The 23,411-nt window shown below is 44.7% G+C and overlaps 1 protein-coding gene across 2 annotated transcripts in view; it reads left to right on the top strand.

Moving 5' to 3' along the window:
- The first annotated feature begins 5,421 nt into the window (after positions 1 to 5,421).
- Positions 5,422 to 23,411, top strand: part of WIPF1 (WAS/WASL interacting protein family member 1) — a 53,854-nt gene continuing 35,864 nt past the window's right edge. For both annotated transcript variants that reach the window (XM_086897759.1, XM_086897760.1), the window contains exon 1: positions 5,422 to 5,526. The gene's annotated coding sequence lies outside the window, so the exon portion shown is untranslated. The remainder of the gene's footprint in view (positions 5,527 to 23,411) is intronic.

Here is a 23,411-nt window from a genome sequence, read left to right on the forward strand (position 1 = left end):
CATGCGTGACTCTGCCCATAGAAGCTCTTGCTGCAGCAAAGAGGAGAGACTTGTTCTTTACTGGGGGAAGGGTCCAGCCAATTCCTAGGATGATCTCCACATTCAGCCTGCTCTGGTCTTGGAAGGTTGGTTTCCACTCTGCGTTTGGAGTGATGACTGATGTGGGGGCACCTTTAAACTTGGGGGTGTTTATTTAACCACGATTCTCTCTGTTTCCCGGAACCTGTGCCCTGGCCCGCTGAGCAGCCCGTGAGCAGCAGCGTGCCCAGCACACCGCCAGGGAAGGCAGGGCTCTCAGCTGTGCAGCGCCAGCAGCTGCCAGAGCTTTGCTCAAAAGTTGAGCAGCAGCTCTCTCTGGTGGCTAAAGCAAAGCAGTTCTGCCTCTGGCCAAACACCGCCGGACTTGGGTTACTCCAGATTCGACGTAAGCAAGAAGCCTCTCTGCGCTTCCATAATGCGGTGTGGCAATAGCAGCAGTGCTGCCTCTTCTCAAAAATAAATAAGGATAGGTGGGGCAGCAGCGACAAGTTACTCATTTTTTCCAGCTGCTCGTCCAAGCCAAGAGCACTGCTTTGCTAACAGCTGTAAACAATTTGCCATGAGTTTAGTAAAATAATTTGTATTATGTTAATGCTCCACAGAAATGTGTCATGCCTGCAGAGGACAGGCATTTGAAGCACTATAGGGAAAATGAGGCATTTGAGTAACACTCCCAGCATTGCGCAGTGTTTGCTGGACAATGTTTTGGTGAGCTGCAGTCCTAAGCAGTTTGTCTGGGGTACTCGATCACTTGTAGCACTGTGCTCCTCTGCTCTTACGGTTTAAAGGATGGTAATCTTTGCCTCCCTGGATGATCATTAACCCTGAAGTGAAGGCCAAAGATGTATTGCTGGGCGACACCTCTGCTGACAGAGTGTTCAGTGCAGCTGGGTTTGTCTCCGGTAGGAGTTCCCAGCTCCCAGCCCTTGGGGAAAATCAGCAGCTCCCTGCTCACGATGAGCTAAGCTGCAGCATAATGGTGCCCGGAACTTAATTTGAGAGCCTGTGATTGGCACTAAAATTGACAGAACAATCCTCTTAGAGCAGCATGTGGTTGAATCTTAGCATTAAAAATAAACATCAAGTAACAAGATTCATGGTGAGCATCTACAGTATCTTTGTTCAGCTTCCTCAAGGCAGATCTGAGTCTTGAGGCCTTCAAATTCCCCCCATTTGTGTGTCAGAGTGAGTGTGTGCACGTGTTTGCCTGCCTGTCTGCTTCTTCAGCTCTCCTTATAGATAGCTAGGTACCAGTGCTTTCCTTCTACTTCCTCAGATAAAGGTTTGAAACTATTTATTCAAAAATTTTCATTTGTGATGGTTTGACCTGTCTTACAGGCACAGCAAATCTTCTGCCTTTCTGTAACTTTGACTCTTGATGAGCTAGTTGTGTATCAAAAGATGTGACAGCCGGCAAAAATAAATGCTAACAACTTCCCTTCTTAGGTTGCATATTCTGGGCATTGTACTCTGATTCTCCAAGCATCAAATCAGGGCTTTTTTTTTTTTTGAATACTTGGACTGTACCAGCCCCTATTTTCTCTTCCTAGATCACCTTTATGATATACTTTTCTTGCATACTACTTGTATGCCACTAAGATCCCCTGTTACCAGTATCCATCTACTGACAGAATACCCTTACTTACCTGCAGACTACCTCCTCTCAACTGCTACTGTCCTTTTAATGTCAGGCCCTGCTAAAGTAGCAGCTTTGGAGGTTGTAAATATTCTGTCTCAGTCACAGATAATCCATTCTCAATGTGTAAGTATTTATAGTCTAATGATTTCTCATTTACAGCCCTGTAGCCCCACCATGCAACCTTAACACTAAACTCTCCTCTCTCCTACATGGGTTGAATCAGCAGCCCCAGGGAGATGACCCTGCATAATCCTCTGCAACCCACACATGCATCTCTGCTGCCTCATTGCCTTAAAAAGGCATATTTCAGCCCTGAGCTTCAATTAACAGATCTCATGATAAGCAAAGCAAGAAACAGGCATCACACACTCATTGTTAAATTTCTGTTAAAAAAGTATAAAAAATAATGACATATAAACACCATGGTGCTGAAGTAAGCAGACCTCATTTAAATGAAGGCAGACCAGGGGCATCTGGGTGGGAAGCTGTTGCTTAAATATAGGTGCATATATATATAGCTTCCTGGAATGTCTCCGTCTCTTTCAGTTTCATTCTCTTTACAGTTTCTCAAACCATTTGGCAGTTAACTTTCCCCTTCCCATCGATTTAGCTGACCTCAGCTACTCTCTACTGTGCCATGGATATGTTGCTCTCAGAGGTGCAGCCACCCCCAAATTTCGTTCCTCTTTGGCACTTGTGCTCTTCAGGAGACCTGACTCTTCTGAGAGGGTTATTTGACTTTTTAAAGTCCCTTATCTTGTAGCAGCTCCAAGGGAGCGGTTTCACCTCTGCATGAGTCTGTAATCAGAACAGGCTGCTGCTCTCCATCCTCACCAGACAGCTGAGCTGAACTCGATGTCCTTATTCTGTCTCTTCAGCCAGCTGGATCTTGGCTTTATAAAATGTAGTTGAGCTGATCAAGAGAGAGAACAGAAAAATGACACTCACTGAACTCTAAGCACTTGATCAAGAGCTTCTGTGTGCCAGGTGTGATCATCCATCTGCCACCAGTGCTTGGGTCCCACAGCCCCCTTCAGTTGGAGAGTTTTTTAAAAATCAGATTATTGTTTCAGGCAATTGTAAGACAAGTTCAGAACTCTTTTCTTTTCCTCCACGATATAAGTTGCTCCCAACCTCCTTGCTGTGACAGTCTCCCCAGAGAAGTGTGAGAGCAGCGTGAGTCTCATCAGCGTGCTGACTCAGCAGTTCCTGTTTCCACAGCTGAGGCAAACCACAGCGGGTAGGGACAGCAGAGCAACACAGAATGTGTAACACAGGACCCACATAAGTGCAGCATAAGTGCATAAACACTGTGCTGCTGGTGAAGAAAGGGAGCACATTACCTCCCTGAAAGGTTTGTTTTCTGGTATGGTGACAGGCAAGATACCACCTTTAAAGTCACCGATAGTTTAGCACATCAGAAATGTTTTTGACTTTGGAAGGTTGCTGTCCATGACTCCAGTCACAAGACCTCACATTTTCATATGTTTACTCGAGTTAGATAAATTCTAGCACAGCCTCCAGGCCCCTAGGCATGCTGCTGACTATAAATTACTTCTCTCTTTCTTTTCTTAAAAATTGTGAAACTGATACAAAGCCTCTCCAGCTTCTGTCACCTGAAGGTTGCAGAGACACTGACTTCTAACAAAGCTCTGGAGTACTCATCTCTTTCTGGAATTCAAATCCCAAATACAGAAAAGGCAATCATGCACTGCCTTGCAAAAGATTCTCTAAAATGATCGTACTTCAGTTCCTGATAAAGTTTAAGAGACTGACAGCTATGGAAAAGAGTCATCCTGTAGGCAAGCGTTTCCATGCTCACTGTGAGAGCCATACTGAGTCCTGCTGGCTGCAGGTCGGTTTTCTACAGCAAGGACAGGACAATTTCACTTGTCACCATGCAATAGGGCAGCCTGACCAGCAGGCAAAAGTCCAAAGAAGTTCGTAGGCTACTGCAGCACGGTGATGAGGGATCACTCCCTGGATTCCCTGTAAAGGGACAATTCTTTCCTAGCAAGGGTTGTAACCATTTCCTGTCATCCCAGCACAGATCTCCCATTGCAGCACATCTTCCCAGCTTCTAAAAGCTGAGCAGATCTGTATCAGTGTTTGCTATTTATCCCATATGGAGCCTGGAACAAACATATCACATAGTATTTCCCCAGCATGTGGACAAGAGGAAGCTGTTTGCCTCTACGTGACTTTTCAGCTAACCAATGACCCAAATGCAATTTGCCCTGCTTAAGAACCTCATGTGGATTTGTGACCCTCTTGAGGGAGCTTTGGGACTGTAAAGACAGTAAACACAGAGTACCTGCAGTTTTACTATTTGTGAGCACTGAAATTTTTGCTTGCAAGCTAATCCACATTGTGTGCATGGGTCAGAAAAAGGTAAACATAAAAAATTGTACCAGTTTTTGTTTGTCTTGTAATGCTCCAAGCATACAATGACACAGAAACAGAGAAATGACCTACATAAAAGCCTGGCAAGGTTTCCAGCCTTCTGCTGAAGACAGCATAGTAATGCCTTTACTCTTATGACAGCATGTCTCACCATAACGCTGTGCCTTCAGGCAACTGGTGAAAACATGAAAGTTGCAGCAGGTTAACCTAGCACACAGGTTACTCAGTCTTTGACCTTGCTGGGACATGTTGCTACAAGTGAATCAAGAGCATGTTTCAGTTCTTCAGGATACCTGTCCCTAACATTTTTATTTTAGGTAACAGTGTTATATAGCTGCTGGGCTGGACCATGTCTATGCACGGAGTAAACAAAAAACATCTGAACACCTTCAAAATGTGAAATCCTACAGAGACAAAAGCACGTGAGATCGATGTTGGCTCAAACAGACATCCAGGACACAGTTCTTGCACTTCAAACTTTGTTTCTATCTGCACAAGCGACTCCATTACATATACTTGGGCATTTTTCCATCCAGAACCTCATCGTTGGACATAAAAACATTAACAGAAATTTTGTTTCTAGAAAATTTAGTCAAGCTAAGGGGGGGAAGAGAACGGAATCTACTGCTTGTCTGGCAAAGCAATCTCTGCATGAGTTAATTGAGGTATGAAACACAAATACCTTCTGGAGCATCCTGCAGAGGGGTAATTGACCTTCCCGCATTACAGTATACTGCAAACCTTAACAGGGAAAAAGCGAGCACCTCTTTCCCACTGTTTAATTACGTTTCTACTCTACCTCTTCCCTGCTGGCTGCCATCAAGGCCATCGGAGTCAGGTAGGGCGAACAAAGCGTGTTGAGAAGGCTGTGGCCCAGGGCAGCCCCGGGAGCAGGGCCGAGAGGAGCGGGGGCCGTGCCGCGGGCCGGGCAGTGAGGGGCGGCACGGAAAGCAGAGCTGCCCCTGCGCTGAGGGCACGGACCCGGGCGGGCTTCGAGCGGGACGTGTCCTCGGCAGAGCCACCCAAGTCACACTTCAGCCCTTGGCACTTGGGGACCCGAACCCATCTCGCTGTAAGGGGGCTCTCTGTAACTCTGACCGCTGTGAACTCCCGCTGGGCACCGGGCACAGAAGGACGGGGGCCGTCACCGGCACGGCGCGCCGCCTGGGAAGGACCGTCCCGCGGGGAGCGCGGCCGTGCCAAGGGGCACAGCCCCGGGAGGCGGGGGCACCCACCCGGGCGGCCCGGCCCGGCCCGGCCGCGCTCTGAGGGGCCGGGGCATGTGCGGCGGCGCGGGCGACGGGGGAGCGGCGCCCCAGAGCCGCGCCGCGCCGCTTCCTGCCGCTATAAATAGCGCCCGGCCCAACATGTCCCGGCCGCCGCAGCGGCTGCAGCGCCGGCGGGACCCGCCGTGCCCTCCCGCCGCCTCGCCCGCACGGAGCGCGGTAAGGGGGCTGCGGGAGCCGCGCGGGGCTCCCGGCGGGACGGGGCGGGGGTCTCGGGGCGGGGGTCTCGGGGCGGGCAGGGCTCCGGCGGCCGCCGGGGCGGCTCGGCACCCCCGGCCCCGCGGGACGAGCGCCCTGCGGGTCCAAGGGTCGAGCTTCGTGCCCGTCTGCTCTTTCTCTCTTTTCTTCCAGACTGCTCTGTCTTGGGCTGGACGCGTTCTTCCTGCCTCCCGAAGCCGTGCTGGCAGGCTGGCATCCCTCCCCGCTTCCCCTCGCATTCCCGCTTCCCCCGGGGTTGGGCGCCTGCCCGCGGTGGCGGCTGGCGCTGGGCGCAGCCCCCGGCCCCCCTTGGCAGCTCGGACCGCTGGGGAGGTGCCTGGTGCCATCCTTGTCCGTCTCTGCTGCTGTACAGCCAGGGCTGTGAGGTCCTGCCTGGCATCTCAGGGTGGGCAGAGCCACGCTGGGGCCGCGGCACACACCGCTGCCTGCACGGGTGGCACCCGCAGGTGTTCGTGTTGCTGACTCCCTCAAGGGCTTTCATCTGCAGCGACTGTTGAGGTGGGCTGTGTACTTAGGCTTTATGGTGGAGTCAACAAAGTAGGTCTCTGCCCTCTGAGCTGGCTCTTGGGGGCTTTTTGGGAGGAATCAACTTACGGAACCACAAGTAACCAGTCTTCAGGTTTTAGCTTGTCTTGTACTTGTTTGCCTCTGCTGCTCTAATGGCCTTGTTTGATCTTCTGATGAACACCTTCTGGAGTGCGGGGCTATGTGCCCTCTCAGAGAGTAGGTGTTCCTCAGCTACCACGTAGCTTGTTTGAGTGGCCTCTCTAAAACAAACCTGATAACAGCACTTGTCTCTGGCACCACGGTGTGCATGTTCAGGAGGCCACCGTGAGGAACTTCTAAATTACTCCTTTTCTCCTAAAGTGTAGTCTCAAAAACAGGGCTGTGATAAGCAGCTGCTCTCAGTTTTGACCACCTGAGGATGGACAGTGTGTTTTGCTTCTCATTCACACCCTTTTTAACTCTGTCAACCTTCCCCTCTGTTTCTTCTGTCCACTAGCTCTTCCAAGCTCAATTTGGGACGATGGTGCAGAGACCCAGGAGGCCATGTAAAAAAAAGGACGTGCTCTCAGAGCCTCGTCTTGGGAGCCTTGCCTTCAGTGCAGGTGGGAGGGATGGCAGTGCTGCTCTGGCAGTGCTCCTTTTGGAGTGCCATGAACCACGAGGCAAGCTGAGCTGGCATGTACTTTCCCCTCTGCTGTGAGGGGAAGGAGCAGATGAGGAGGAAATGCAGCTGTTCCAGAGCACTTCTGCCCTCTGTCCAAAGGGAGCACGTGAGGGGGGAGGACAGACGCAGAAAGGGAGATTCAGGAAGAGAGTATGGGGGGTTGGGGAGGGACGAGAGGAAAGCTACAAATGGAGAGGAAAAGCTCTTCATGTATGCACAAATGTTATTTAAATATTTGTTTAGCTAGAATGAGAGCAAATAGCCTAAAATTACGAGATTGTATCTCTTGAATCCCTGTTATTGTTCCTCCAGAAAGTGCTGCTTTTCGTTCCTCGATTATTATGTGTGTCTTTCTGCCTCACTCTTCTAGGCTCTTCAGCATTCTCTGACCTCAAGCTGAGCAGGACGCTGCCCTTGGCATCTGTTTGTCAAATGTGTATTCTCCGTGTTGTACATGAAATGATTATTTCCATAGTTGGTTAAGGCAAGTTTCCGAGGAATGTGAAGCAAGAGGCACGCCAGTTCCTGTGGCTGGCCTTGACTGGAGTGCAGGCATTTTGGGACAGGGGCTGTGCCTGGAGACTCTAGTTACTCTGTGTGTTATCCTTGGCAGCTTAGAGATTCCTGCCTCTGCTCCTGTCCCTCCCACCCTTCTCTTAGGTCTTATTGCTGCTCACCTGTTCCTCTGCCTGTGCTGCAGCTGCTTTGGCCTCTCACAGTTACCTGTGGGGCTGTGCTGAAAAGCTCTGAAGTTTGAGTAAGGAGAAAAAGAGAGAGCAGCTACTCCCTTGTCTGTAGAGAATCCCTTCTCAGCCCTGTGCTGACTCTCCCCTGCAACCTGCTTTGAGACCCCTCACCCCAACAACTGGCAGTTAAAGCAGTCAAAGCTCTCTAATCCTATTTACTGCTCCTGCCTTGCTATTTCTTCTGAAATTAGACTTTTAACTTTCTCCAGGATTAGTTTACTCTCTGAATGGCATCAGGTAGTAAGGTACTGTCTTTGGGGACTGCATGGCTACAAGACTACTAAACTTTTTTTTTTTTTTTTTTAAATGGATAACCCAGTTACCTACCACAGCAGGGTTTCATTGCTTTTACCTGTGTAGTACAGTCAGAAATGGAAGTGTGCACCTAAGAAAAGGTATTGGCTATGGATGGAGAAATTTCCCACCTATGATAACAGCTATGGTCTTTACACCTGATGATCTCCAGACCCCGAAAAAGCTGCTGAGAAGCACGAGCAATGCTAATCCCTTTGAGAAGGGAGCATGCTGGAGTATTTCTCTCCATTATGTACACTGCATAAAGTTCTAACAGCTATTTAGTGTTCTACCCTGCTTGTATAAACCCATCTGCTTTGTGGGGAGAAAAGTGTATGTTGATGTTGTCTGACATTTGTGACATGATAGGAAGGCATAGGGTTCCTTTGGAACACATGTATTGTTGATGGTGTACATACACAATTTAGTAAAATGTCTTTATGCAGCAGCTTTGAGAAATGTTCTGTGCTTTTAACTACCTTGAATCTTCATCTGGTTAATGGACTTCTGTATAGAAACCATATAAAATAATGATGCAGCAGAAGGGTGCGTTTCTTTAAAGTTTATGCTTTTGCCAAGGTAAACATATCTTAATTACAGCTTTGTCACAATAATGAAGTGTTATCAAAATTTAAATCTAATTAAATACTTTTGTGTTCTTTCTACTGATTTCTCTTATTCTTGACTCCAACACTTTCTCATTTCCTTCATGTGGTGCACTCTAACATTTGGTCTGTGGGATCTATTATAAAAAGGGCCTGTTTACTGTCTCGGTTCAAAATCCGTGATGCTAGCTGTGTTTGAGTAGGGGTGTGGAGACCCAGTATATGGGGAGATAATTAAATTCTGGGATGGTGGAACAGATTTTGGTAGTACTGAAGAAGTGCGTAGTGTAAGTAGCCACAGATCTTCAAGGCAGCTGTCTGTCCTGTGTGCAGTTAACACCTACTTGTTCAGCTCCTTACTTCAAAGAGCTACGCAAAAACCTGTTATTGAATAATAACTGCTGAACTGTTAGTTGGCAGATAGCCCAGAAAAGGCATTATTAAAAAGTAAACTTAATAAAGATGTCAATAATCATACTTTAGTGGCTTGGTTTAAAGCAATTTGTGTTCTTCTGGTGGCCGGTATGATAGCATAGTGCTCTCCTGAAGCACCAGGTACATGTGTGAATATGTCTGGGTATCTGGAGAGGGGGAAGGAGAATAACAAACTGTTTACTGTGTTAGTGCTCTGTTGTGATTCTCTGTTAGGACTGTGTTGCTGCTGCTGAGCTGAGAGCGAAATCTGAATAGTAAAAAGGTTATCTTTATCAGTGGCAATAACCCTGAACATCAAGGCCCTGCAAGGTACTCGAGTTGGTCTTCATCCTTGCAGGCACACAAGTCTGCAAGTGCAGCTGTCCTTGGGCCTCATCCAACACAGTTCACAAAGATTAGTCAAGTGTCTCTAAGGCTGGAGACACAAGTGGCGGGGGAGCAGTTTCGTCTAAATCAGAGAGATCAAAGGAGTTCAGAATATAAAGCTTTTCCTAATTCCTGGAAGGAGATAAACGGGAAGCACAAGGAGTAGTTTGAGAGTCTGTCTTGTAACGCTTAACTCTGCCATAACTTCATTAGTGCTCTTCATTTTAAAATTACAACTGTAAAAAAAATCCAATTACACATAAGTACGCTTTAAAGTTAAAATGTATAGTTTTGTAATTCCTTAAACTACTAATGTTGTAGAAGCAGAAGTTTCTAAGTTTTAATTTGTTCATGTGACACCCCTCATCTTTAATGTCCTCAGTGTGTGTATGTATGTAGCTCCCACCATTTCCTTCTTGGGATAAAGCCCATGAGAAGGGCCCTCCTGTCTGCCCATGCATGCTTTTCATGAGAGCCCTCTTTCCATTTGTGCTAAGGTTGAGCACATAACTCCTGTTGAAGAAACTACAGGATATTCTTTAAAGGGAAGTAGTACAGATGTTAAAATAAATGCTCTTAGCAGCTTCAGTGAGCCCAAAATAGCTTCTGCGTGTTTCTCTTATGATAAGTTCAGGAAATGGGGTGATTCCCTCTTCCTCCCTCTTTGTAATATTTTGAGAGCTGAAATCCTCTTGCCATGAAGAGCAGGCAGTGTGTGGAGCAGGCTTTTCTGTATTTTTCTGGGCCCTGACTTAACGAGGCCAGAAGCAAGCCCTAAACAGAAGTCGCATTCCTTGGCACAGTGTCCTGCTTCGTACAAAAATTTCCAGTAAGGTCCTTGGTGGTGAGTTGGGGCTAACCACTGAAACTGGTTGTCCAGAGGGATTGTGGAGTCTGTTGTTGGAGATGGTCTAAAAACTGGATAAGGCCTGAGCAATCTGCTTGAAGCCAGGTTAGCTCTGCACTGAACTAGATGAGATCCAGCAGTTCCTTCCAGCTGGCTGTATGCCGTATTTTTGCATTACAGGGGAAGCATGGCTGCCTTTGTCTGTCCCCAAAACCAGTGGGAATAAAGGTAGTCTTAAAATACCTGAAAATGCCCTTGAGAATTCTGAATAAAGACTTCAAAAATGTAGAAGTATGTAGAGGAGCATAGCATAAGGCGGTAATTTTGCCCAAAGTCTCATAGCAGCAGGTCAGTAATAGTGCTGGGAGAGGATCATAAATCTCTTGGCTGGCAGACTAGTGCCTTGGTTGCTAAAAGATTTTGTCTTCACACATAAAACTTTTTCCCTACCTGACTATTTTCAGATCATTTGGCAACAGATGCTTGCCTGCTGAGAGATACCATATTCCTTTTTTATTATTATTTTTTGCCTTACCTGTCATGTTCACAGGGAGTTTTAGTACTAAAGAAAAATGTAGTGCATTGACTTTTTCAGAAACCTAGAAAATTTGGTGAAACAAAGACAAGAGCTGCAAAGGAAATTTTTAGAAAGTGATGTTATTCCCAGTTAGTTGCACAACAATTAATCTCGTATTTTTTAAGAGCAGAAAATAGCAGACAAAGCTGTACACTGAATCGAAGTTTGAATCTCTCTTTGTTTAAAAAAGAAAAATCACTTGAAAACTCTTAAAAATCTGGAAGCTAAGAAGAACACAGATCAGCATTTCAGAGAGTATCATGGAAGGAGTTAAGCTATGAGTTAACTGCATCTGTGTTTCAAATCCAAATGCTACGAACAAGGCACCATTCAGATCTTCAGTTATAAGTTATGCTGCATTTGTTATGCTGCGTTTTTTTTTAAATTCTGTTCAGAGGAGAAAAAGAAAGCCATATCAGATGAAAAAAAAATCATTACTCTTGTTTTGGTAGCTTGTTTTTTAAGTGATGAAGGAGTCTCTTCTTTTTTTTTTTTTTTTTTTTTTTTGGTCTAGCACTTACACAGGTCATCTGCTAAGTATTAGCAGCTGTGGAACTGTGGGGTTGCATAAGCATAACTAAAAGTCAGTGGAGCCTTGCGTCATTTTGCAGATCTATCCATTGCTTATTCTCCACAACAACAGATCAGTTTTGTAGCTCAGTTGACACAAATCCCTAAATGTTAAGAGGGCATCAGCAAGCATGGCAAGTTGGGAAATCCTTTAAGTCATAGAAATCAGATAGGATAATGCATTATTTTGTTGTTGCCACAACCTGCTGTCCAGTTAGACGTGTGCCTTGGTGCTCTGTGAAGAGAGCTTTGTCAGAGTAATGCCCTGGAACAGCTGAGCATGCCAGCTACATAAACCTGATTTGTCTGGGCAGCTGTGCTTGGAAGATGGGTATGGGTGCTATGCCTGGCTGCTGTGGAAGCAAGACAAGTGTGAGTGCTCACAAATGTATCCCAGATTAGCTGTGCTTGGTGATATGGCTGAATACAACAGTCTCTTTTAAGCCTTAGAAAAGGCATCTTTACGTGTATAGAGCTGAGAACCTGGAATGTCTTGGCAAGGGAGATACCTGCAGTGCACATGGGTGTGTTAGCAGCATCAGCCCGAGGCTGGCAGGTCCAGCATCTGCCCCCAGTTTTATGATTCCAGCTCAGCACATTGCAGGATTTGGTTAGGAGGGTGCGCTTCTTCCCACTGAACCTGAGGTTACAAGAACTTAATCTCCTGTGGTTCTGACTTTTAAGTCATAGAATATGTAATGAATTTTCTGATCCAGACTCTGGCTTTGTTTTCAGGGGTTGTTTTTTTATCATCTTTTCTTTTGCTGGTTTAAAGATCTCCCCAGGTGAGAGACTCTGAAGGGGTGAGTACGGTGACATCAGTCATTGCTCTCCTCGTATCCTGATTACCCAGCACTGACCAGGTAATATATGTAGAATATATACTACTATGTGTAGTATATGATAGAATATGTAGGATTTGCCTAACATATTCCCCAAACTATTTTTTTTCTGGCATAGAAATACAAAATAGAGAATTTTCACTCTTACTTTCACATTTGAAGTTACTGAAGACAGTTTTCAAAGGGAGTGTTAAATGTGACCCATAAAGGCTGCTGTGTTGTGTATGTTGTTGGTAAAGAAGCCACTTGCTCACTGTAAGTGAGCTTACATGACTCAGTGTAGTGGTCTCTTTACATGGATGTCTATTTGGTCAGTTGCTTTGTGTATTTCATATGATCATATGCCTTGTGTTTGCTTTTAAGACCCCTGAGACAGGGAATGCATTTGAGTAGTGCCCTGTAGAGTGTATTTCCTATTCCAACGGGATGAAATGAAAAATCAAATTACAGCAATGTGATGGTATCCATGTGTGATTATTTCAGTTTTAAAGAGAATGTCATTCAACTGAGGCACACAGGCTACACCTACCAGTTTATCATTGTTTATGTCTCCAGGTTACATTTTAAACCATTCCAGACCATTACTACATTGAAACAGAAAAATATATTCCTTAAAAATACAGCTTTTCCAGTCATTAATCATGATGGTATCTTGGAATCTGAAACTCTCAAATGGCAGCAGGCAGCCCCAAACCTTTGTTTTAATCCTAGGCAGAAACAATCCACTAATAATTATCACTTGGAACTTCCTACTGTATTTTCAAGTAAAAAATCCTCATTTGATCTTAATAGGTGAGGGAGGGACGAAGTAATTGCTTCATGGACCCAATTTACTTGAAATAGATAATTCTTAATTGAATTGACCAGTGCCCCTTGGGTATAAATGAACAACTCATGTTCTTATCTTATTTGAAATTAAAACTAAACCAGATAATGCTTTTCAAAGTGAAACATCTTACTCGGAGGAGTTGCTGCATACTCACATACTTCTCACATACTTACTTGCACCCTTAGGTGGAACTAGAGCAATACTTATTTTCTCATTTAGTGGTTATCCTTTTCCAAGCAGCTCTCTGCAGGATCAGTGTCTCCAAATTTTATTATAGCTTTTTTTTTTTTTTTTTTTTTTTTTTTTTTTTTTTTTTTTCCAATTTGTGTGTCCTTAAAAAAAGTGTGCATGCTGCCTGGTGTCAAGAGGAGACAAATTAACTTGAACTTCTATAGGGAGCTAGAAAATGAAGTGTTCCGTAACTGACAAGCAGCTTGAGATGACTGGACAAGTTCCCTCTTTATTCATCTAAAATGTGCCAGTTGTTTAGCAGAACATCCCTGATAATGCGAGTGAATTGCAGGGTAAAACCCAGTTGGATGTCATCATGTTCAGTACTTAAATGAGAACACTGAGGGATTTTGTGTTTCTAAGGGTTTTGTGTTTCTAATTGTCATTGTTGTCTTCTGGTTTGTGTTACTTGAAGTTCCCCAAGAAAGTTTCCTCTTAGGAGGAATAATGGAGTTTATAGTAAGAATAGTTTGTGACTACTCTTTTTTTTATTTGAAAGCTTTTGTACTTCTCAAAAAATGTTTGTTCACCATCCACTCACTAATTGACCAGAGTGAGGAGGCACTAAAGAAGCTATAGTAATTACACCACACGATATCTAATACCACAGCATTTACAGCTTCCAAGGTCTTTGCTCCAGGACATCCACTGTGAAATATGGACAGAAGCAAATGAGAATATAATGGAAAAACTTGCAAGAAAGGAAAGCAAAAAAACCAAAAGACAACCCAAAACTGTATTTTCACTTTCTTCCCCTTTAGACAGAAATAAAGAAACATCCCACTGCAATTTCTTAATAAGGCAAGCAAGGCTTTATGCCCTAGGAAGTGAGAACAAAGACAAAAGAAATCACTCTGAACTAGGAGAAGGGTTGAGAGGTGTAACCTGGGCCCAGTCCCACCCTTGATGTGGGTTGCTATGGAAGATCAGTGCTGAGGTGACACCAGTGGAGCACGATTGCTCCAGACAAGGTCAGGACTTTCTTCCAAGCTGTTTTCCCTAGATCTTCTGGAGTTGCTCCCTGTCTTGTCTGGTAGACACTGCTGGTTATTTTTGGAAATCACCATTCTGAAGGTAGGATGACTCTTCTGCTCTAAAGCCCCAGTGCCTTTGGCATCTTTGCTTTAAGGTTTTGAAGGGTCACTGTTACGTAATTGTGCTGGGGAGGAAAAACCCAGATTATCTGCAGGCTTGTTTGGTGCATAAACCTGAGTTCTGCCAAGTGACATTGTCAAAAAATTGCAGTTTAAGTTTCTGTATTAAGTCTGGCATGTGCAGGTTCTGGTTTCTTCATTTCTCAATGGAGCATGTGACCCCTGGTATCATTGTCATTTCCTCTAACATGCATTGGATCAGGATTTCAGGCCCTGCCACTAGGGAATAATGTCTGGTATAGGGCAAGTGTAAAAGAACTTTTAAATAGTTCTTAAGGGTTTAATTATGGAAATAGCCTTTGGGACAATCCAAATTTCCCAAAGTGGGGCAAAGTGCTGGCTTTGGCATTTGAGGTTGAGAGAATAGTCCTTGTCCCATTTACCAGCAAAAAGTCTAAAGTTAAATATGTCACAAAGTTCACTTAAATCCAAACTAGTAACATTGTGAAACATCAAGTAGATGTATACAGCCTGTGTCACAGCTGGTACAGTTGAGCCCCTGCTGGCAGCATGTAGTGACAGGGAACAGGTGAAAAAACACCTTTAGACTCCCACAGAGCACGGGGATGCTTTGAGGCATTGCTGAGAGAGAGACAGAAATACCAGCTCACAATTCATCCTCCATAAGGAGCTGTGCTGGGGCTGCTGGGACTTGACCCACAGGCCAACTGGAACCATTGGGCTCTACCAAAATGTCTGTGACTAATCTTTCCTACCCAAAGGGACCCAGGCTGTAGTGTCCCACTTACTCTGGGCAGCTCTAAGTTTTCAGGCCAAACAGGAGGGGTTTTAGGAGGTTTTTGCTGCTTTTCTGTGTTGTTCTAAGTCACTGCTGTGGTACAGCCTCTCAGGAAAGTCAGCCAGCTTTGCTGAATAGTCTAGAAATTGGATTGTAAGGCATTTTTGCTCTTTTATCAGCACTCTTTCAGACAGCCATGCTTCAAACTGCACAGTTCTGTTGAGCATGGGTAATGCCCTTGGAGCCATAAGCCATAAACTTACCTGTAAACTTAATTTTTCAGTTTTCTACTGTTTACTTGGCCTTTTGCTAGTGGGAGAGGAAAGAAGAAACAAAACGCATGTTGAGGGGGATGCAGACAGATGATTACATGTTCAGTTATGGTTGTGTCTTGAACTTCCTCTGATGAGGGAGATCAGGTGCCAAGCTGTTTTGAGCCAGAATGTCATACTACTGCCTCTGCTTTCAAGCTCAGCCTTCACATTTGGGCTACCTGACTGTCAGTTCCCAAGTGTGTTACAGGAATTTTCATCAGAAGTCCAGCTCCTTTTATTTATCTGGCTGTGGGAACAGTAAGATATTCACAAACCCTTTTGAGGCAGAGGTGGTGGTTTGTCTCTTGAGTGCAGTCTCCTAATAACTGACTCAGTTTCAGCAGTTGATGAAACCAGGTTTTGGTGAATGGCAGTATAGGGTGTTTGATTTCTAAATCAGCAGCTTACTCTCTAAGCCAGGTGAGCTGTGACTAAACACTGCTTTCTGACAGATGAAGTGTAGTCTATGTGCAATGAGTTGGTAACCCCAGGTCTGTAAGACAATAGCTCCTGCTCAAAATGTCATTGCATGACTTCCATGCTGAAAGCCATCATGAAGTAGTCAGATTGTCACCAAGGATTGAGGCTGTTCCCTGATGGCTAATGAGTGATCCTTTCAGACCAGGGCCAGCAGTGGGCATAGTGTTGTGAGCAGTCTTGCTTGGCTGTGTCCCATGTGGCTGCCCCTCACATGTAGGTGAGATGTAGGATTTCACAACAGGACTGAGTTTTTTTTCACTGTCTAAGGAAACAGAGAATGTTAGTCTCCAAGGCTATTGTCTGGAGATGATCTGCAGCTGTTCATGGCCTCTGCAATTCTCTGTCACTTTTTAAACTACTGCTCTCCGACATCACAGTGGCAAACTACTAATCCATAGTAATTGCACAAATAATTAAATTATAATGTGATATGCCGTGTATATATGTATTCATATACTGATCCTCCCTTTCTCCTGTTGTTTTGTTTTGGGCTTTTTGTTTGTTTGATTTTTTTTTTTTGGGGGGGTGGGGAGAATATAGTTGTCCATAAATATCTGTGAAACACAAAGGTGTGGTCTGATCTTGTGCATGACCTGATCTTGCTCACCTTACTTGGATATAGTTCAAATCGATATGGGACTGCTGGCACTTGTAGCTAAACAAAGGATAAAATCTCATTTGTAACACAGCAGAGAAGCTGATTCTGTTTTATAATTACCCAGCAACTATGCATAGACTCCCATCTGTGCTATATTTGGCATCTAGTTATTCCTGATGTGGAATATGTGCCAATGGGACGAATGCAAGAAATGGACTAAAGTTCCCAAAGACTGGGACTTGCTTTCCCTTTAAAAAAAAAAATCAGAGGATGTGAGCTTTGGCTACGAGATTCAGTATGTAAAGAGGAAATAAACATCGATAACAGCTTGAAATTGTATGGCCTGTGTCAGATGAAAAATTGCTGTTATCAATGAATATTATTTGTGTGGCTTTAAAATGTGTGGTGTTCTGGTAGATCATAATTTCTAAGGTGTAGATTTGTCTAGCTTTATTTGCATGGACATGTATGAATCTATGTACATATATGTACACAGATGTTGATGGGAAGTTTGAACATAAAATATTGCTCAGATTCAAGTGTGATCTTCTAAAACCAGTTGATGTTTTTGACTGAAATAACCAAGTATATAAAAATTTTAAATCAAATATTCAGGTGAATACTTTGAAAACTTTCTGATTAGTGAATAGTTGAAGACAAGTTGCTCAATAATAAATGTATTTTAACTTTTCCATCATAGCAATGCTTATGTATTGAGAAAAAGTTCTTGAAGCCTAGGCATGCCATTGGAAACTTATAGCAAATACTGTTCTAGAAAAACAGCTCAACAGATTTTACTGGATACAGTGTTGAAAATACCCTATGGAAAGATAGCATGGATTGTTTCTCTCTTGGTTGACCTGCTGAGTAAGTTCGTATTCTTTGGTAGGGTCAGAGCTTGTGTCACAGGCTTATTGTATAAAAAAGCTACAAACTAAGAAATCAGATTTTATGTGAAAATAAGTATTGGAAACCACAGTCAGCACTCCTATTAAAACTTCCTTTTTTGGTTCCTGAGAACATACTAAGGTTATTAGAAATACCTACAATGATGTATGAAGGGACTTCCACACAAATATAGTTCTCATTTTAGAAATATACCTAATGACATATATATGTATAAATTATACATATGCACTGCAGAACTCTTCTTCAGGAGTCTCTTAATGTCTGTGTTAAAGGAGCAGGGAGGACAAGTAACTTTGAGAGCAAGGTTTGTCAGTTCAGCAGTTGTTACTCATGCAATACATAGGCATTTCTAGGCAAAAGTACGTTTTCTTAGGAATGGATTTTATTTATGTGGCCCTCCTCTGAAATAACAGCCTGTGGCTAAACCCAGGGGCAACAGCTGAAAATCTAATCTCATGTGCACCTAGCTGTGTGTAAAGGGCTTTGGCCCAGAATTTGTTGTGTTGGGGGGGGGGGGGGGGGGTGTGTTTCATTTTTTTCAGACAGGACTGGATCAGAGTAAAAACTCTCAATTTTCCAGATTGAGAGTGTCAATCTGCCAGAACATTTTTGATGACCAGATTTTGTTCACATCATGGATGAGGGACAAACAGATTCCCTGTTTTCTCTGGTATGATTCTCCCCACCCCCAAGGAATGTGTTAATATTTCATCATTTTGAAGAAATGTAGTGGGTAACATTAAATATTTACATCTCTCTGAAGTCACACAGATGCCACCAGGATACCTAGCTCTACATCACACATGCTCTAATTCACCCCAAACACCCACTGTTTACTAATCTTCAGCCCCCGTCTGTGCCGATAATGAGAAAGAGGAAATGGAAACAGCAGGGATTATATGCTACTGAGAAGTCCCAGTTTCTGGTTGTAATTCTTTCAACAAACTCTTGCTGACCGTACTCCTGCTTTGAAGTTTGAACACCTCTGTATTAGTGCTTGGCTCTGGTGATTTGGCTGACAGATCTGGGCTTGGTTGGCTGGTTTGTGGTTGCATGTTCACAGTCCCACATGATGGTTTACTCTTGCACTCGCCTGTGTTGTGCCTGCTCAAAGTTGGGGCAGTACAGATTGTTTTGCCTGAGCACTGAGATGTTAATTGCTCAAATTTGCTGGTGACAGGTTCCAGACAGAAAACAGTCTCCATCATATCCACTCTTCTGTCTGTGTGTACAGCCATAGCCGTATTGGTGAATGAGGTGAGTTTCCATATAGTGAATAAATAGGGCCCATTTTTATAAGGCAAAAAGTATGTGTTGGTTTTGAATGCTGGGTTTCACCATGCTCTGTTAGTCTGGATCATCACGTCCAGTATACTCAGATGTGTGGATAGTGCAAGTTTCTAATCTAAACCAAAAACCTCACAGTGATTGCATTCTTATCCTTGTAGCACAGGACAAGCAAATCGTTTGTGTAAATAGCTTTACATCAATGTCTGTTAACATCCTTCTGTAGCTTATCTGTCAGGCCGCTGTGCAACTTGTTCTTGCTGCTGGGGTGGTCCTTTATTCATAAATCAAACACTGTTTGATCTCCTGGCAAGTGGGGAGAAGCCAATTTATGGCTTTAAAAACAAGTTGTGCCATCTGCAGAGTTACTGTGTCTCCATTAAGTACCCAGGTGTACACAAAGGAGAGCTTCAGGTATGCTTTCCACTCAGAAGCTAAAGAGATGGTTTTGTCTTGGGTATGTGTATATATATTTATATATGTAAGGTGAGACAGCATTAGTTGCAAGTGGTTGGCTTACATGTGATGACTGCCAAAAATCCCTGTTGGAGCTTTGCCCCTCTGAAAGGTGCCAGCTAACAGATTCCTCATCTGTGACAAGGATGGAGAAATAAATGGTTTGTTTACAGGGGTTGGTTGGAATCGATCAGGCTTCAGATGTTTCCCTCCTTGTCTTAGCGGTGCACAGTCAGAGCTGACAGATGCTCTGGTGTCCGCGGTGACTCAGCAAACCCCGCTGTGCGAGAGCTCTGTGGACACGGTGGGTCCCCCGGTGTCACACAGCTGCCTTTGCTGTCCCCGCAGTGCCTCTCTCTCCCTGGCCCCACAGAAGGGCACGCAGCCTCTGAGCTTGGCTGGAGCAGCACTCTGGGAGGCTGTTTTCCTTGGGCTTGGATTAAAAGTGGCTGCGAGGCTGCTGCGAGGTACCTGCTGGGTGAGCAAATTCCAACCATCTTGAACAATCCCAAATGTCTGGGGAAGATATAAAAGTGTATTTGCCCCACCAGCAAGTCCAAGCGCAGCTCTGGCACGGTCTGCTATGTGGGACTAGATCCTCACAGAGAGGTTGACACATTAAAAGTGACTTTGTAAACGTAGCCCCTTCTTAAAATGAAGAGAAATAACCCATCTCTTTTGAGGGATCCAGGCTGTCTGAAAGCTCCTGGGGGAGCAGCTGGGTGAGGACAAAGAGGCAGTGTGCTGAGAGCAAGCATGGCCACTTCCTGAACTCTTCAACTTCCCCTCAGCGCCTCTGAAGCTCGGGGTCCGGCGTATCATGTCTCTGCACGCTTACCAAGGGGAAAATGCTTAAGCTGCACGAGCCTCACTGTGCTCTCAAGTGTCTTCCAGTGTAAATAATACCATGGCCATTTGGCCCAAAACCTTCAATGGGGGCAGAGCAGGTGCATCTGCAGACATGTGTTTGCACATGCTTTCCTACAGCAGCTGCAGGAGCTCAGAGGGGCATGCACAAGAAGGGTGCATGAGTGAGCGTCATGCAAAAATCCATTTTATGGGCTCATTTGTTGGGGGCTTTTCAGTCATGCACGTATTTCCTTTTGCATGTGTGTCCTATGCATGTTTATGCATAAAATACTTGTATCTTTCATTAGCTGGGGGTAACTTACACGCTTAGCTGCTGTTCTGTAAATCCTGTTGTTGCTGCCTCTTTGCCAGAGGTCACTACTCTCACATCTTTGTGGATAGGAGGGATTCTCAAAACCACTGTTATTCCATTTCCAATTATTTTAACCCACTGATACAAATTACTGGAGCTAGTTTGCTTCGTTTGGTAATAATGAACTAGTGAGCAGTGGTAAGAAGCCCTGAGGCAGCAGATGGGAATGTAATCCCTGGCTGGTGGTCACCAGGAGGCTGCTCACAACATTGATGTCTTCATCTGGCACAGTTTAATTATAAAGATGACATTTTAGTTGAAACCTCTTAATTTATGTAGAAATTGCATAGAATTCATCTACCCATGGGCAAAGAAGCAGCTCCGGTTGGCTTGCTCTGGGCCTCTCACTGTAGCCATGGTTTTGTGTGACAGACTGGGTAGTGGCACAGCCAGCTTCCTCCTAGCACTTGTCTGGTTTTGCCTGAACATGAGAAGAGGGTAGAAAAAAATCTAATGAGCTTTTGACCACTAGATCAGCTCCTCAACGTGGTTCATGGCACAGGCTGTGGAACCACTGTGCCAACACACTTGAGGCGGCTGTGGGGTGCAGTGGGAGAGCTGAATGGTGGAGGCAGGACAGCTACAAATCAGTGTTGCTGCCAAAAGATTTGCATTCCAAATTTGCAGCCTCACTGTCTGTTTGCTCTCTTCCTTCCTTTAAGATTTTCACATTCACCTTAGGTACAGCTAAAGCAAATTGTGCTCCAGCCCACATCTTTGCAGTCAGTCTGTAAGGCAACCCCTTTGGTTTTGTAACCCACTGCTTTGACACAGGTCTTGCCAGGCTGATCAGTCTCCCAGGCATTGTCTGTTGGTATTTCAGCTCTCACTAAAAAAGGAATGTGACATTTATCTTCACCCCCTCCGTTAGCTTGATTGAAGAGTTTTTAGTGTTTTCCACAAGGAGCATCTTCCAGCAGAGCACCAGCTCCTTGCTGACTCTGGTGTGACCATTCTGCCTCTACTGTGATGTGGTAGTCTTCAAGCCTTATCTCCAGACTGTGTCAGTATTCTGCTGGTGGTGTACTTAGGGTTAGAGTGCCTTTCCAAAATTCATGTTTCTTTAAAAAAAAAAATTTTGGTCAAGCACCACCTAATGACTAGTCCTGTAAGCCTAGTACTCTAATCCGCAACTTTACTGTCCTTCCTTTTGTGACATGTGTTCAGACATGTGTGCCCAGTACTAGATAACAAAATCTGGATTCACACTGCTACAAATGAGAGAATCTCTGCTCTTCTGAAGACATAAACTACTTTTCATAGGATTCAAACTTTGGTTTACTGTATTCAAATGAAAGCATTTCTGAAAATTGCTGATAACTGCATCTGTTTGAATTCATCAATTCACTACCACTCTGAACATCTGGTAAACAAACACCCTTGAACTGAAATTTCCCACGCCTGCAGTGTAATTACGTTCTCCACTGCTGCATTTGTTTCCCCTTTAAAAGAAAGGGGGGAGGGACACTGAGCATACTGTGGCAGAATCATATTCAGCATTTGGTATTAATATATAGTACAAAAAGGTCCATTGAAACATGGAGTGACTCAGAAGGCAGTAGAGGAGGGCTTTCTGGCTATGCAGAAATGTCAGTGGTTCAACATTAGATCAGAAATTTCTTTAACATGTTGTGAGGGACAGTCAGTTGTTTCATCTGATGTTAAAACGTAAGCAAAGCGACTCTAGCAAGGTGCGGTGAGGAAGTGTGTGTCACATGCTCCTCTACAGGAAACGGGACTGGAGCTGCTGGGGAAGTTCAGAACTGGGTGACCTCCAACGGATTCCAATAGCACAGGTTAGTTCTCTTAAAACATCTCTTTAGCTGTCCTGCAGGGGTTCTGCACATGTATTTTCAGTGATTTTTGGCAGCAGCGGATAAGGAGTGGTCTGTGTGGCAGCAGGCAGCGTGGGATTTCAGAGGAGGGCAAAAATATTTCTCTACAGGGCAAAAATAGGAAGCTCATCTGTGGGTTAGCTTGGGTTGTGTGAAGCTTGGAGATTGCCTTGCAGTACAACAGCAGTGTGGACCTCAATCACATTAGAAGTGTGAATGAAATGTTCTCCATCTTGTTAAGACTTCCATAAAATAAGTTAAAGGCCTGGATTTTTAATAGATGTGTTCAGTGTTAATACCTGAAAGCACTTTTCCAAGTAGAGGTTAAAATCATTGACTGTAGTGAAAGCTTCATTTAGTTTGTTTTGGCTGTACCAAGTATCCTTGGGTATAGCTCCTCGCTTTGATTTTACTGGCCTAGTTTCTTGTTAAGGTGTTCTCTCATTCCTGGTGATTTCTGTTGAGAAGTTGCATCATGACTTTTCTGTGCTGGGGGGTTTCGAATTGGGAGCACATTGCATCAGGAATGAAATGAAGCTAGGTTGGTGCCAGAGAATTTGGGAGCTCTCAGAGGGAGACTCTAATGGGATGTATGTTTTGTACTCCTGCACAGATAGGCAATTGTGGTTAATTACAAATCCTAAATGCAAAGTTTAATGAAAGTTACGAAGGTAACAACCTTCAGGATGATAAAATGTATAATACAGTAGTAAGTGCACAGAACCTGAACTAAAACTAAATCTGAGCGTGGGGTCCACGTGGTGCTGGGAGAGCATGAGGAGGGGAGGTGATGGCCCCACAGCCAGCTCCAGCAGTGGTGGCTGGAGGCCAAGGTGTTTGCTCTGCAGAGACCCCCCCTGCTTGCCCAGGCTCACAGCTTGTGAGGCAGAGGGGCCTGGACAGGGATAGTGGCAGCAAGCTCACGCAAAATGCAGCTGCTGGGGATGACAGTGCTGTAACAAGGCCGTGCCAGGCATTAAAATCGGAGATTTGAGCGTCAGGCAAGAAGCCCTAAAGTTGCCCCTACTTCTTTCCAAATATTTTTAAAATATTTCTCTGGTCATGTAGAAAACCAGATTAAGTGGCACAGCTCTTTCTCCCTCCTCGTACCACCAAGTGCATCCATCCTGCTCTCAGTGTAGAAACATCTGTGTGAGATGAACGCAGTGGCTCTCTGCAGACCGGGCTGCTGCCACCTCCTGCACATGCAGTTGGATGCTGCACCTGGCCCTGCTGCGGGGCACGGAGGCTCTTGCCAAGCTGGGAATAGCAGGGCCCTGCTCCTGGGCAGTTAAACAGCTCTGTGGTTCAGCCTTGC

The sequence above is a fragment of the Cyanistes caeruleus genome, chromosome 7 (assembly GCF_971803275.1).
Source record: "Cyanistes caeruleus chromosome 7, bCyaCae1.hap1.1, whole genome shotgun sequence".
NCBI lineage: Eukaryota > Metazoa > Chordata > Aves > Passeriformes > Paridae > Cyanistes > Cyanistes caeruleus.